We start from the raw sequence: 14,890 nt of genomic DNA, 5'->3' as shown, positions 1-14,890 counted from the left end.
CCTAGAGAATATTATGCTAGTGAAATAAATCAGACAGAGAAAGACAAATACTATATGATACCATTTATATGTAGAATCTAAAAAATAATACAAATGAATGTATATACAAAACAGAAACAGACTCACGGACGTAGGAAAAAACTTGTGGTTACCAAAGGGGAGAAAGAAGGGGGAAGAGACAAACCAGGGGTATGGGATTAACAAATACAAATTAGTATATATAAAATAGATAAGCAAACAAGGTCCTACTGTATAGCAGAGGGAATTATACCCATTATCATGTAATAACATTTAATGGAGTATAATCTGCAAAAATACTGAATCACTATGCTGTACACCTGAAACTAACACAATATTGTAGATCGACTCTACTTCAATCTTTAAAAAACGTAATTGCTCTAATGAGAAGAGGTAACTGTCGAATGTGAACTGGAAATGAAATTCAGTGCAAATGTTTGGTTATGTGGGTGTACCTCAGTTTCAAGAAACCTAGAATGTGAAAAAGTGATTTAAAAAACAGAAGAGAGAATACTTTGTAAAAAAATAAAGGACACATAAAAGTCTCTTCAAATATTTATTTTAGGGTGTTTATAACACGATTAGATTTATCAACAAAGACCAGTTTACGCACTACTTTTAAAGAATGTAACTATTGAATAGAGAGACCTATCGTCATATTAAAAATATGGAGAAAATAACCACACACTTATTTGCTTCCAGTCTGCATTTCTTTGTTATTGTTCTTTTGTCTTTCCCCGTGACTTTATATAATATGAGCTGGGATGTCTTAATACCCTGGAGTTTTCTTTTGTGGCTATTCTCAGAACCTAGGGTCATTGGACTTATTTATAAGTGATTCTGCCTTCAAATCAGGCTTCTTTCTTTTTAAATATTTAAGTAAATAGCCTCTCGGGTGGTCCCAGATTTAACCTTTGTACACTGGGTCCTCGGAGCAGAGAATGTGAACAAGGTGCTACTGGCTTTCCTCTGCCAGGGCCTCACTAGCTTGTGCTGCAGACGGTCTCAGCGCTTTGATAACTGCATTCATTAGTTGCTGGCCGTGCACCGCTATCTCTGTGAGTTATGTGGGAGGTGTTAATGAATTTGAAGAGATGGGTGTGACTGGAAAATGTGCCTGGTCATCTGTGAGGCCTTTTCTCTCTTTCCACCCCTGAGCCTGCAGCCATGACAAATCATGGAAGGCATGGGGCAGAGCGTTAATTACAGGTTTCCTTAACCCGTAGCTGAGGCTGTGAAAACCTAGGAACAGCTTGTGGTGTAAATTTGCTGTTACTTTAGCATGGGCTCCCTACTTGTGTGATACTTCTTTGAGGCAGAGTCATTCCAAGGAAAGAATTTGCAGCTATCTTCCTTACCAGCTCTCCCCCCTCAAAACAACAGACTTCCCCTACCCAGTGAGCCCTCCAGCGTGGCTGCAGGGTTCTTGGGCAAGTTCCTTTCTCCCTGGAGTCCCATTACGGGAGCACGGGGACGTTGAGGCCAGCACCTCAGACATTCTCTTGACCTTTTTCCTCAGTCCCTCAATGGCTCCCACAGTGCCAGGTTCATATTTTTGGGTACCTCAGAAAGAAGAGGGGAAGGATGGTATCAGCAAAGCCTGCCCCTCTCATCAGAAGAGCAAAGTTTTCCCAGAAGCACCAGCAAGCTATTTATGTCTCATTTGTTACCCTTACCTGTAAAAGGAGCTGTGAAAGTAGTTCATTTTTCCAGTCTCTTCAGAGAGGGACAAGGGGAGCTAAGCATGGATGCTGGTAGACACCCAGTGGTGTGTGCTAGAAGTCCCTTCCAGCTGTGCAAACCTGGGAGTCCAAAAGCGCAGTCTTTTCTGAGTACAATGATGGAGGTCATTCATGGGTACAGTCATCACATGCCCAAGCGTTCATAGGACCACATCAACTGCATATATTCTGCATTATTAACCCCATTAAAACACTGAAATGGCCTCAAGACTTCAATACTTCTATTTCACCTATTTCTTGAGTAGTGTTTATCTAAAGCCAGCTGGGGTGTCAGACTGCTGTGTATTCAGGATGGGAGTGACATGAACGATTCTTATTTAGACGGTTTGAGACTGGAGAGAAGGTGCTCAAAGGAGAGAGGGTGAGAGGCTGGATTCAGGCAGTGGTTGTAGAGATGGAGAGGAGAGGTGGGATCTGAGAAATGTTTAGGAGAGAAAAGTCTACTGGACTTGTGATTGGTAGTCTTCATGGAGTGACTGGGAGGATAGTAGCTACAGCTCCCAGGTTGCTGGCTTGTGTGCTGCTCATGACATGTGCTAGCACTCCCAGATGAGTTTAGGAGAGAAAAGTCTACTGGACTTGTGATTGGTAGTCTTCATGGAGTGACTGGGAGGATAGTAGCTACAGCTCCCAGGTTGCTGGCTTGTGTGCTGCTCATGACATGTGCTAGCACTCCCAGATGAGTTTAGGAGAGAAAAGTCTACTGGACTTGTGATTGGTAGTCTTCATGGAGTGACTGGGAGGATAGTAGCTACAGCTCCCAGGTTGCTGGCTTGTGTGCTGCTCATGACATGTGCTAGCACTCCCAGATGAGATGAGGAATGGCGGGAATTCAGGAGAGAAAAACTGAGTGTGGGAAGTGATAACGATGCTAGCGGCTCCCACTGACAACTCACTTACTGGCACAGGGTACTGAGCAGAGGTGCCACATGCTGCCCATTTAACTCTTCACGCACCCCTCTGGGCGTTGGACTGTAGTCATCTCCATCTTTTCAGTGATTAAGGAACTTACCCAAGGTCACGCCTGGAAAGTGCTAGGGCTGTAATTCGAACCCAGGCATTCTCTCCTAATCACAATGCATAGGACCTCTGCCAATGAAACAGTAGTAAATATAAATGAGATTCTATTTGATCCTGCTGAGTTTGAAGTACTTGAGGGACTTCCAGGTAAATATGTCCAATAGATGGTCCCATATATCAATCTGAAGCTTAGGGAAGAGGTTTGGGTTGGATATATGGAAATTTGGATATCATACATACATAGATGGGCAAGATCATTCAGAAAACATAAATCAAGTGAGAAGTGGGTGGAGGCTTTAAATCTTGGGGGAAAACAACTTTTAGGGAGTCAGTCCAGGAGCTGATACCCCTGGGGGAGACAAAGACCACGTGATCAGATAAGTAGAAGGGCCATCAGGGAAGTGCAGTGCCACTAAATCCAAGAGAATTGGATGTTCAAAGAGGAAATTGTTTAATCTTTTTGGAAGAGAAGAAAATTTAGATGATATCTGGAGAAGAATGTGAGTAAGAAGAGGGGTATTTTGTCTTGGGTGTCTGTTTTAGGATTGGAGGTACTTGAACTTGTATGTAGGTAGAAGGGAAGAAGCCAGTGGAGGAAGAATCCTGAAGATTCAGGAGAATGCTGGAAAAAATAGAAGCATAGCGTCAAGTAGCTTGGATGAGGGGAAGACAGCAGAAGACTTTATCTTCTGAGGATGTTGGAAAAGACGTAGGGGGAGTGTTAGTACAGTAGGTGGAGAGATAGGAAACTGATTATCATGCCTGATGACCTCAACTTCATCAAAGACCTAGGAGGTGAGCAGGTGCTACAGGAGCTTAGGGAGGAAAAGGACCATCTCTCATATCTGAGATCATCACCCAAATACTTAAAGACTAAGTGCCCTTGTGGATTTATGTTTCAGAAAGTCCAGGTAAAATCACCATCCGTGGCTGTCACAGACACAGCACAGTTTCTCTGCTGACAAATGTCTTGCCCCAAATCATACAGCTCGAAAGACGTAGAGAGATATTTCCTAGCCTATGCTCTTTCCACTATTTTATGCAGCATTTTGATGAAAATGGGCTACCTGTTTCATTATTCTGAAGCAACACTGATATAGGATGTCATTTCAGATTTTTGCTGCTGTGTGTTTGTGCATCGATGATCAGCGTGTTCATTCTTAAGTGCTTCTATGAAGTGACTGATAATGGCATCTAAGAATCTAGGACAGTGTTACCCAGAGTGTGCTCTCTATGAACACCTGTCATGTGTGATGTTCCTTGAAAGAAAAGTTCTGTATTTGGGTCATGCTGTGTTTCCTGCATCTTCTTGGAGAGCTCCAACACACATTAGTATATTAAAGGCTCTGAGGGGGTACAAAGTCAAAAAAAGAATCTTCTTTAGCCTAACAGTCCCAAAATTGTTTGACTGCAAACACTACTCCACCATATTTTATTTTTATAATACCCTTTAGTAAAAGGCAGAACTCACTCTAGGAAATGCCAAACTACAGTTGCAAATTACCTTTATTCTGTAGAACATTGAGAAGAGTGGATGATGGAACTTGCATGCATTTGTAGTCAATGTGCTATGGTAACTTAGCATAATTTCTGTTTTTTTCTTTTTGACACTTTTTGTGCCAACATAACATTAAAATAACTCTATCAATTTGGCATTCATATTCAGTAACTTTTTAAAAATGATTACTTTCCTTTTTTATATTTATATATTTATTTTCCAGATTTTTATTTGGCTTCTTTTACCATGAAGCCAGTCTACTTTCCTTTTGAATGTGTTTATTGAGCTTTTATTGATAACCTTGCATGTGCAAAGCACTGCATTGGTATTAAAGTAGTAAGATATGTTTATCCTTTGCCCTCGAAGAGTCTGGAGAGGATAGTCTGAACACTAGAGGTTGAGTTCAATGCCAGCCTCTTGGACAAAATGCCTGGAAAGCACCTTGGAGAGAGAGATGGACCATGCGGCTAGTTGGTAGAGACCCCTGGCAAGTGCTATTTGAGCTGGGTATCAAAGGATGAGTAGAGGTTGACCCAGTGGAATGGAAAAAAATGGGAAATGTCAGTGGAGAAGGAAAACTTGGAAGCATATTGACAATCTTGTACACCTAGATAAGAAGTTTAGATGTTATTCTATAAGTAGCCAGGAGCCTCTATGGAAGAGTTTTAAAAGATCTAAGTTTTTAATTTTTAGATTACTGTGGCAGGGTAAGGAAGATAAACTGGAGGTCTGAGATTATTGTTGGGGACATAAGTAAGAGACTTGAGGGGGAAATCTTACTAATAGATGACAAGGTAAATGTGTAAGCATCATTATGAATGATTTTCCCTCTAGTAAAATTGGTGGGTTTTTTCTTTGTATAGTCAAATAAGGCTCACCTATAGTAAAGTAATGCACTTTGGTCTGAGGAAGCACAGTATGCTGTAGTGGCTGGCTCTTTGGAGTCACTTCAGGGATGACAGCTCATTTGATAAAAGGGCTGGGAGGTAGTGCAGTGGAGGGGGGAGGATTTGGAGTCAGGAAGACCCCAGTCAGCATCTTAGTTCCACCACTAAGAACAGTGGTGGTCTCACTTAACCCCCTCAGTGACTGTTTTCTCACCTGAAAAAAAAGGGATTATAATACTTCAAACAGCTATTCATGGATTATAGGAGATAACATCCATGAAAGCACATTTTCATTCTCACAACAAAACTGGGAAGCGGGGGGTTAGGAATAAACCTCATTGAAAATTTGGAAACCAAAATTCACAGGGAGTGAATGACTCACCCAGGATGGTGCAGTGGAAGGGAGGTCTCCTGTCCTTGCCTCCCCACAGACCATCAGAATCTTAGCCCAGTGGCCTGTCCACCTTGGCCCTTTAAAAGAGAACAAATACATTGTCAAGTAAAAGCATAGAATTAATCCTAGTTACATTGTTTGGTGGGTTAATTCATTTGTTCTGCTCTGATCTTCCTGACTCTTCCCCCCGTAAATGAAGACATTCACTGAGGTACCAGCCTAGCCAGACTCTTCGAGCAGCTTTCTGTGGGATCAAGTTCTGCATTACTAAATATGCCCTCTGTAACTCCCCACCCCATCCTGGGTCTGAAGGGAGGGCAATGGAAGAAGACTGCCATCTCTCCCCTTTAGGGTTAGCCCTTAAGGACCTTAGCACTAGCAGCCTTGGGGGAGGTTCTCCAATGAAGGACTATTACTAAATAAGAAAAGGCTGTCAAAAAGGCCAAGAAGAGACCACTGCTCTATGTCTTTTCTCTCCTGGCAGCAAAGAAAAGATAACAATCACTGAACCTCCAAACAAAACTCTCCAGTGTCTGCAACATCCATGCTGACAGCTTAATTTACTCAAATAGGAACCCTGACAAACCACAGACCAAGTTCTGCCCAGAATTATTTGCCCGCAGTTCTAGCCGAAGTGACAGAGGCTGTTTAGTCTCAAAGTAGGAGGGACTGCCAGGCACATTCTAGTGCCAGAGACCTACAGGGAACCCCCTTTCCCTGCCTTGTGACCCAATCCCATCCTACAGAGCTTGAGTTTCTCAGCAAAGCTCGGCATCCTGAGGGTGCCAGAGTTGTCAGTGTGTCTCATCACATGTACTGTGCTCCGGGGAGCACATATAAAGGACAATGGATGTTGGAATGAGAAATCTCACAGATTCCTGACTTCCTCCCTCCTTTCTCCCTCTCTTTTTTATTCCCCTCATTTGCCTTCACCCTAGCTCCTCTCTCTGTTCTATCTCCATACTTGTGTCTCACATTAACCTCTTTCACTTACTAGAATTCATAACCTTGGCTAATTAGCATCGCATAATTGAAACTGTACTCTACCAGAACTCATGATCTGAACTCAGGGATTATACAGTGTGGGCATCCTCTGGCTTTTCCACATAAATTCTAAGAAATTCTTGCAGTTTGTGAAGTTGGGGGTGACAAAGGTGGGTGAAAAAAACATTTAATGAAAATGATTGTGCCCACTGTTATCCCTTGGTCTTAAGTCTCCAGTCTGTGAAAAGAGAGAGCAACTGACTGAAATTAAAACCCACTGAAGAAAGGATGAAAGTGGACTAATTATTCATAATCTGTGCCCTCTCGTTACTCCATGAGCATGTCGTAAGAACTGATGAGGGAACAACTGGAAAACTCTTGGAACTCCTTAGTGATAGTTGCTTGCTAATAAGATCACCCAGTTACCAGACTTATTTGGAATATTGCAACTGTGTAGGAAAGCTAAATGTTTATAGTGTTCCTTAAGGAAGTATAACTTTCATAAAGCATTACTATAACAGCAGCCAGAACCAGACAGGTATTAGACGACCATAAGACAGGCTATAAATCGCTGTACCTCTCTTTTACTATCCTTTTCACCTTTTCTTTCTTCTCATTATCTCAGCCATTCTGATCTTTTCTACCCTTTCTTATAATTTCTCTTACTTCCATTTCTGTCTGTTTCTCTCCTGCTCTTGTTCTCTCTCTCATACATACATACACACTGTCCCATGGATGAACATTTTGGTATTTCTCATTTAGTTAGGAGAGTAATGCAAGTTACCCCCAGGAGGTAGGTACAGCAATTTTTGTATCTGTCTGTAGGTGTTTCTTCAGGCTTCAGGGAGCTGGGCTGGGTGCTGTAAATGCCTTGTCGCATCTCTGGCTGAAGCCTAGCTTAGCCATTTAGAGGTTCCTTTGCTGTGCTGTTGGATGTGCTTCGGGGAGTCTTTCTGTGGCTTCTTCAGGTTCCTGTCTACCTCCCTTCCACTTCCGTTACTGTGCCTTTATGACATCTCATCTCATCTCTGGTCCAGTGAATTTCTGTTGCAGAAACCTCTGCTGTGTCTGGCACTGTGTGAGATGGGGGGGATTTATGACACTATTCCTGTCTTTAAAGAGCTTACTATAGTTGGAGTGAGAAGAAGTCCACAAACAGTAAATGAATATAACTATACAGTATATAATCAAGTGCTGAACTGATACAATTATCTACCAGAAATGTGTACTAGAGGCAGGTAGTCACGATGCTGGACAGTCAGGAGGGACCTAGGTTAGAGTTGAAAGCTAAGGTCTCGGGACAAGGCAAGTAGTCCTTGAGATGGATCCTGAGGAACTGGGAATTTCACAAGAGGGATAGGAATGTGCACCCTCCAGGCTGGGAGGAAGGCCTGCGTGGAAGTCCGAGAGCTTACTGTTCTGCTGAAGTATACATATTTCTAATGACAAAGGTATCCTTAACTGAATCAAATCTCACAGCTACGTTTGGGGTTTGGGCACCACTCATTCTTGAGGCTCCTGGAGTTTTATGGACATTGCAGTGGTGTGGGAGACCTACTCTGGCCATCCCATAAAGGATGCACCCACCTTTTATAGAACGAGTCTTCACTAACTGGAATTCAGAGCTCAGGTTCTCTGCATGTGTCGGGGTGGCATCTGGATTCTCCACGCAGCAAAATCATCACGCTTCCTAAACAATCCATTTCATCATGTCAGATTAAAACACGAGCCCTGAAAAACTATCTTTTGTCAAAGATCAGAATCTCATTAACATGATCAAATACAATTAAGTCACCATTAGTTTTCAAGAACAGTTTAAAGGGGGCTCGATAAATGGTGTAGGTCTCTGTGCTCCTGACAGATCAAGAGAGACTTGAATGATATCCACCCCCTTTATCTATTCACCAGAAATGCCTGTGGGGAAAGTGGAGAGAAGAGATCTATTATCCCCACTTTCCTGCTAACCTGGAGATGAGCAGATTCTCACACTTTGTGAAAACAAATATACTTAAAAAGCAAAGGCTTCAGGGGAGTAATGTGTAGACTGATAATAAGATGGGTTATAATAAAAACAAATTTTCAATCCCATTCATTCATTCATTCATTCACACGTTATGTTCACCAGCCATATGTTGATGAACATCGGATTGCCGCCTGCCAAGTCTATAGCCAGGTAGAGAGGCAAGTGTCTCTATGATGAGACGTGAAAGGTATTCCAGCAACAGCGTGTTGAATTCCTCCGTTGTAGTCACTTCTCTGAATTAGCACATAACATCTGAAGCTCCCCTAACAAAATGAAAATGCTCCATGAGGGTAGATAATACTACCCAACTGACCCCTGTTTGTAAATTTGCACAGCTTGGCTTTGAAAAATAACTCACCGACACTCTGCAGAGAGCAGTATCCTAAAGAGGTGAGATGCATAGTCCGAGAACAAGTTTTGAGAGAAAAGACGAAAACCCTGGGGAGTCAGACATAGAGAGATGCAGCAGAGGAGGGTACCATGAGTTGAAAGTGAGTCGAATGAAGACGCTGAGGGTTGCGTTTATATTCAAGGCAAAAACTGAGAGCCAAAGAGGAGAAGTGCCCGGGAGTAACTGCCCAGTATCCAGTTAAGACTGGCTGCTCTGAAAAGCACGCCTCTCTAAATGTTTTACTGTGTGCATCTGCTCATTGTTAAAGGTGAAGCAATCCAAAGCTTGGTATATTTCATAGAATCACAGAACATAAACGTTAGGGTGCTGGAAGGAATCTTAGCCATCACTTTGCCCACTCATTTTACAGATCTGGGAACTATCCATGCCCAACAGAGGGATCAAATATACTTTTGCCCAAGGCCAGCCCAGGGTCTGATGGAGCTCCATGGGTAACCCTATAATTTGTCCTCCAAACCAGGACACTTTTGAGGGGGAAGGTGACTAAATAGGTGAGATGCTAGGAAAACAAGCATAAGCTGGGAAACCTTGGATATGATTGTCAAGTCAGAGCTGAGGTGAGAGGAAGCTACTAGAAAGCTAGAGGAATATACAGGGGAAAAGGGAGCAATCTCATCATGCTAACAGTTGGGATAAGTGTCCAAACAGGGCACAGAAAAGCCATTTCAAGGGAAGAAAAGTAGCCAAGATCATTGGACTGAGTGGGGTGTAGTGTTGATCTAGCTTTGGAAGTGCAGACTGGGGGCAGTGAGCTCATCCAGCATAGGTGAGGTCAAGCAGAAACAGCCATTCAAGATGAGGCAAGGCAAGGGAAGAAGAACCCGCCACAGGAAATGGAGCTGGCACAGAGCTGGAAGCGGGCCCCAGCGAGCCATCAGGGGCACAGGATAGGCACCTTTGCACCTCCTCGCTGCAGGAGCGAAGAGATGCAAGCTACCCGAGGGGACCGAGCAAGAAGGTGACCACCTTTGCCCTCCAGCAGACAAGAGCTAAGCCTCTCTCCTGATCTCTGGTTTGGGGGCTGTGCAGGGTATTGCTACAGTACTCTGTAACCCTTCAGGGTTCTGGGTAGGGGTGGCAGCCTTGAATTAGCTGGATGTTCAATCAGATCACCTGGGAGAGGACTAGGACTCGACAGGGTGAGCACTGAAAGAAACTTGGGACAAATAGGGGAATAAATAGGCCAGAGTCCCATCAGGGTGGCTTGACCAGCATGGAAACCAGGTGTGTGATCATTCTCAGTGTGAGCAGTTTAGACATAGAAGGTAGTTACAATTATAATCTACCTTATGCTTATGGGGGAACTGAGGCAGTGGTCTGCCAAATGTATCAAGAATTTTGCATTACCCACTGAGTGGCTCAGAAACCCTTATGCTGGGACTTCCTCTGGGCTTATGGCACCAAACATCTCCACACTGCACCCCATAAAAAAAGCCTTTGACAACTCATCCAGGGAACTGGTCTTAGCTAACAGCTAATGGCAAGAGTCTAATAAATCCACTCTTGCTTGAATTTTAATATCTGATAAGACATTGTACTTCCTCTCACCTGTGTATTTACTCACTATGAAAATAATTCCCGAACATCTCAAATGAATAATTTGCCATAGTTGACTTCCATTCATTGCATCAGCTTGGAGAGGGGGATGGGTTCCTGTCTTCAGTTCCCATTCAGTGGACCCTGTGTCCTTCCAAGACTTTTTAAGATCCCAGGTCCAGCATCAGTTCAGGAATATTAGGACCAGTCAGTAATCAGGATCTGAATTCCACTGATTCCTCCTTGAGGGAAGAGACCAGGTATGACGGGCTGGGTTAAGGTATAGCCTGGGCAGGACAACTGAAAGGCCTTTAGTAAGGGAGAGGGGATGGAGAAGAGGGATGAGGCATTGCTATGGATTGAATGTTTTGGTCCCCAAATTCACAAGTGTCGGTATTTGGACGTGGCACCCTTGGGGAATAATTAGGTTTAGACAAGGTCATGAGGGTATGGCCCCATGATGGGATTTGTATACTTTTAAGAGGAGGAAGAGAGACCAGAGCTCTCTTTCTCCCCCACCACATGAGAACACAGCAAGAAAACTTGATGTTGAACTTCCCAGCCTCCAGAACTGTGAGAAATGAACGTCTGTTATTTAAGCCACCCGGTCAGTGGTATTTTACTAAAGCAGCCCCCGCAGACCAAAACAGACATCGTAGGATGAGGATCTTTGGGGCCTGAGATGTCCGGCAGTCCAGCAGCTAAATGAAGTGTGTGCAGCACTTCTCACTATGGTGTGACCTGGGGAGAAACACAGGTGCTGGATTTTTTTGGAAAGCAGTCGTCAGCACAATGTTATCAACTCTTCCAGTGAAGGTGTCATGCTTTCCATTTGGTCTTGCAAGAACTAATGCTATTTCAAGTCCTGTTTCCTTGACTGGGAAAATAAAAAGACAAAAGAGCTTTCCCTCTCAGCCCCATAACTGGCTCCCAAAGGGACAAGCCACGTTAGAGGTCCAACATCTCAAAGTTAGGTTGATGTATATGCTATTTTCACTGGAAAATTAGTGCACAGGGTAGAGAAGAGGTCTTGGTATTCTGAAGCAATTAACTAGACAAAAACAGTGTTTTTCCGGCTAAAATGATAGAAGGGAAGCAGTGGAGACAGCTAGGGTGACATTTTCCATCAAACAACTTTTTTTATTTGTGCAACATATTTCCAAGTGATAGAAAATGACACACTGTCTCCATTACTTCCTTTCCATCGTCTCAATCTTTTCTAAGTTTCATATTTGTGAAACAAATTGCTTTAAACATGTCAAAGACACTTGAGTGGATTGTTAGCCAAATTTTAAAAATAAAGATGATTCACAAAGACAGTACTTGTGTTTATAACCATCATGATAAAATTTCAAGAAAAAAATCACAGATAATTTAGGGCACAAGTACAAGGTAATCATCTTCAGAAGTTAGAAAGAACTCTCCTTTTGCTCTCTGTCTCATTTCCCCTAGATTTGTATGGCACAGTGAACCTGACCTTGCAGGAGCTCAGCCATCCCTGCTTCAATGATTTACTAAGTAGCGGCCCCCATATTGATTTCTTCAGCCTTGGATCCCGTTTCCATTACTATGCAAGGAGTTGAGCTCCTCCTTGACATTTTGCTCCTCATCAGTCCTATATTCTCTTAGAGCTGATGCTTCTTGAAGGATGAGCCTAGAGAGATAGGATGTTGCCTAGTGTAGGGCAACCCGGAGGCTCCCTTCACCACGTATTTTTGAAGAGTCGATATAGGTGTTCCAAAGAGAAGAAGCTCAAAAAGTACTGCTCATCTTAAGAAACTTAAAGACCTACATCACTGATGGTTTAAAAAAAAAAAAAGAAAAGAAAAAGGAGAAAACTATGCTCCAATATAAAATAAAATTTTTTTTAAAAGCCAAAAAATAAAAAATTTTTAAAAAGGAGAACATGGATATACAAGATAATTGTACAAACAATGGCTACCCATGTTGTTCTGTTGTTTGTTGTTTAAAACTTTTTTTAAAAAATTTGAAACAAACTCCACTTTACAGAAAATTTACGAGTGGTACCAAGAACTTCGGTTTTTCTTCCAGAACCACTAGAGAGCTGTCAACCCGATGTCCCATCATCACTGAATACCTTAAATACTTCAGTGTGTATTTCCTGTGAGCAAAGACTTTCTCCTGTATAACCACCAAAATCAGGAAATTATAATTGATACGTTATGATCGTCTAATCTTCAGACCCCATTTGAGTGTCACCAGTTGTCCCAATAATACCCTTTAAAGCAAGGGGATCCAGTCCAAAATCACACGTTGCATTTTGTTGTCATGTCTCGTCTCTAGTTTTCTTCAATTTGGAACATGTTTTGTCATCTTTCTTTGACTTTCGTTGCTTGACACGTTTGCAGATTATAAGGCAGTGATTTTGTACAATACCTCCCAATTTGGGTTTTTTTGTCTGATGCTTCCTCGTGATTACAATCAGGTTATGTATCTTTGGCAGTAATATCACAGAAGTGGTGCTGAGTTCTTCTCGGTGAATCCTACCCGGTTGCACATAATTTTTTTTAGATCCCCTTAATTAATTTTGATTACTTGATTAAGGCAGAGTTACAGGTCAGTGTCTTAGTCTGTTCTGGCTGCTAACAAATACCATATACTGGGTGCTTATAAATGAACATTTATTTCTCACAGTTCTGGAGGCTGGGAAGTCCAAAATCAAGGTGCTGACAGATTTAGTGTGTGGTGAGGACCTACTTACTGGTTCACAGATGGCTGTCTTCTCACTGTGTACTCACATGGCAGAAAGGGTAACGGATCTCTCTGGGGTCTCCTCTATAGAGCCACTATTCCCATTCATGAGGGCTCCACCCCATGGCCTAGTCACCTCTCAGAGACCTCACTGTCAATTATGTGGAGCTTTCAGCGAACTGTTTAAAGTGCTGTAATACCAGTGTTTCTATAAGCTACTCTGAAGCCTTATTTAGCATAATGTTCTAGTAGTATGTTTAAGTGAAGCCTTTGCATCTGTGACATATGAATTTTGGGGGTAATACACATATTCAGTCTATAGAAGTTGGGTTCTCTAGGAAGTCGACTTTGAAATTAGCATACAAGAAGTTGATTACAGAATGCTCTTGGGATTAACCTCTGTGGAAGCAGAATTGGGCAGAAAGAGAAGTTGAGCTTCAAGTAGTACCAGCAAAGGCCACAGCTGACCCCACGAGGAACTATGGAGATGGGACAGCTCTTCAGAGCTCTCTTGTTATGGGGCACCTGAACTTGAACTTTGTACACCCATGTTGATCATCCATTGGATGTGAACTGCTCCTAAATGAGATGTGACCTTGGATGAGGCAGTTCTCTTCAGCTTTGGTAACTCCCAAAGAGGACTGACCCACCAAGGACCATTTTCTGCCATCAATCCCAGCACCTATGGATAAATCTGTCCTTCCTGAAGGAGTCTCTGGGCAGCACATCACAGAATCCAACACAGTGGTGTCTGTCGGGATTCTCCACTGCAAGTTACTCTTTGTTCCCATTGTAATTACTAAGTGCTTTACACACAAGTACCTTCAGACTATGAAATTATTCTATTTATCATCAAAATTTTTACTGATTGAATGATTGCTATCAATATGAATTCATGATTTCTTCTTTTAATTAAATAGGTTACTTAAATCTGTTACTATCTTTAATTAATTTGATGTTCAAATTGTCCTAAATTTTGCCAGTTGGAAACTTTTCCAACTGGCCTCAGTATCCTTACTTTCTTATTTTCTGGCACAAAAAGATGTTTCAAGCTCATATTCTATTTTCCTTGCACCAGGCTTGAAATCAACCATTTCTCCAAGGAACTCTGCTTCGTTTTAGGAGAAAGTAGTATTTAGAAATCAGGATCTGAGTCCTGTGTGTACTCACTACTATTTTTACCTCCTTTCAGTATTTCCCAATCTTATCTGGGTTTATCTCACTTATCACTGTTCTGCATCCATGTTATGCCTGTGGTGACCCCTGACCCCCGACCTCCATAACATTGCTCATCCTTGAGAGTTCATACCCAAGGAGACTTGAGTGAGTATGGGTGTAGGGCAGATAATAATATCACTCATAAAGTGACATTTAATGAATCTTCACAACATGCCGACAATTCTTTGTGTTTGTGTTAGTTTTTTATTGCTGCTGTAAAAAATAATTACAATCTTTGTGGCTTAAAGCAACAAAAATTTATAATTTTGACACTAGGCATAAAGATAATGACTCATAAAGCTGTAATGATGCCTTAACCCAGCTCCTCATACCTAGTTTGTTTCCTCAAGGAGGAATCCGTGGAATTCAGATCGTGATTACTGGCCAATCCTAGTATTCCTGGTCTGATACTGGACCTGGCATCTGGTAAGGTCTTGGAAGGATAC

The 14,890-nt window shown here is 42.3% G+C and overlaps 1 protein-coding gene across 1 annotated transcript in view; it reads left to right on the top strand.

Annotated features, from left to right (window-relative positions):
- Positions 1 to 14,890, top strand: part of F13A1 (coagulation factor XIII A chain) — a 144,148-nt gene that overhangs the window by 17,014 nt on the left and 112,244 nt on the right. The window lies entirely within an intron of this gene.

This window comes from Balaenoptera ricei, chromosome 11, assembly GCF_028023285.1.
Source record: "Balaenoptera ricei isolate mBalRic1 chromosome 11, mBalRic1.hap2, whole genome shotgun sequence".
Taxonomy (NCBI): Eukaryota; Metazoa; Chordata; class Mammalia; order Artiodactyla; family Balaenopteridae; genus Balaenoptera; species Balaenoptera ricei.
Note: the sequence above shows the minus strand (reverse complement) of the source record. Positions and strands in the feature narration are given on the sequence as shown.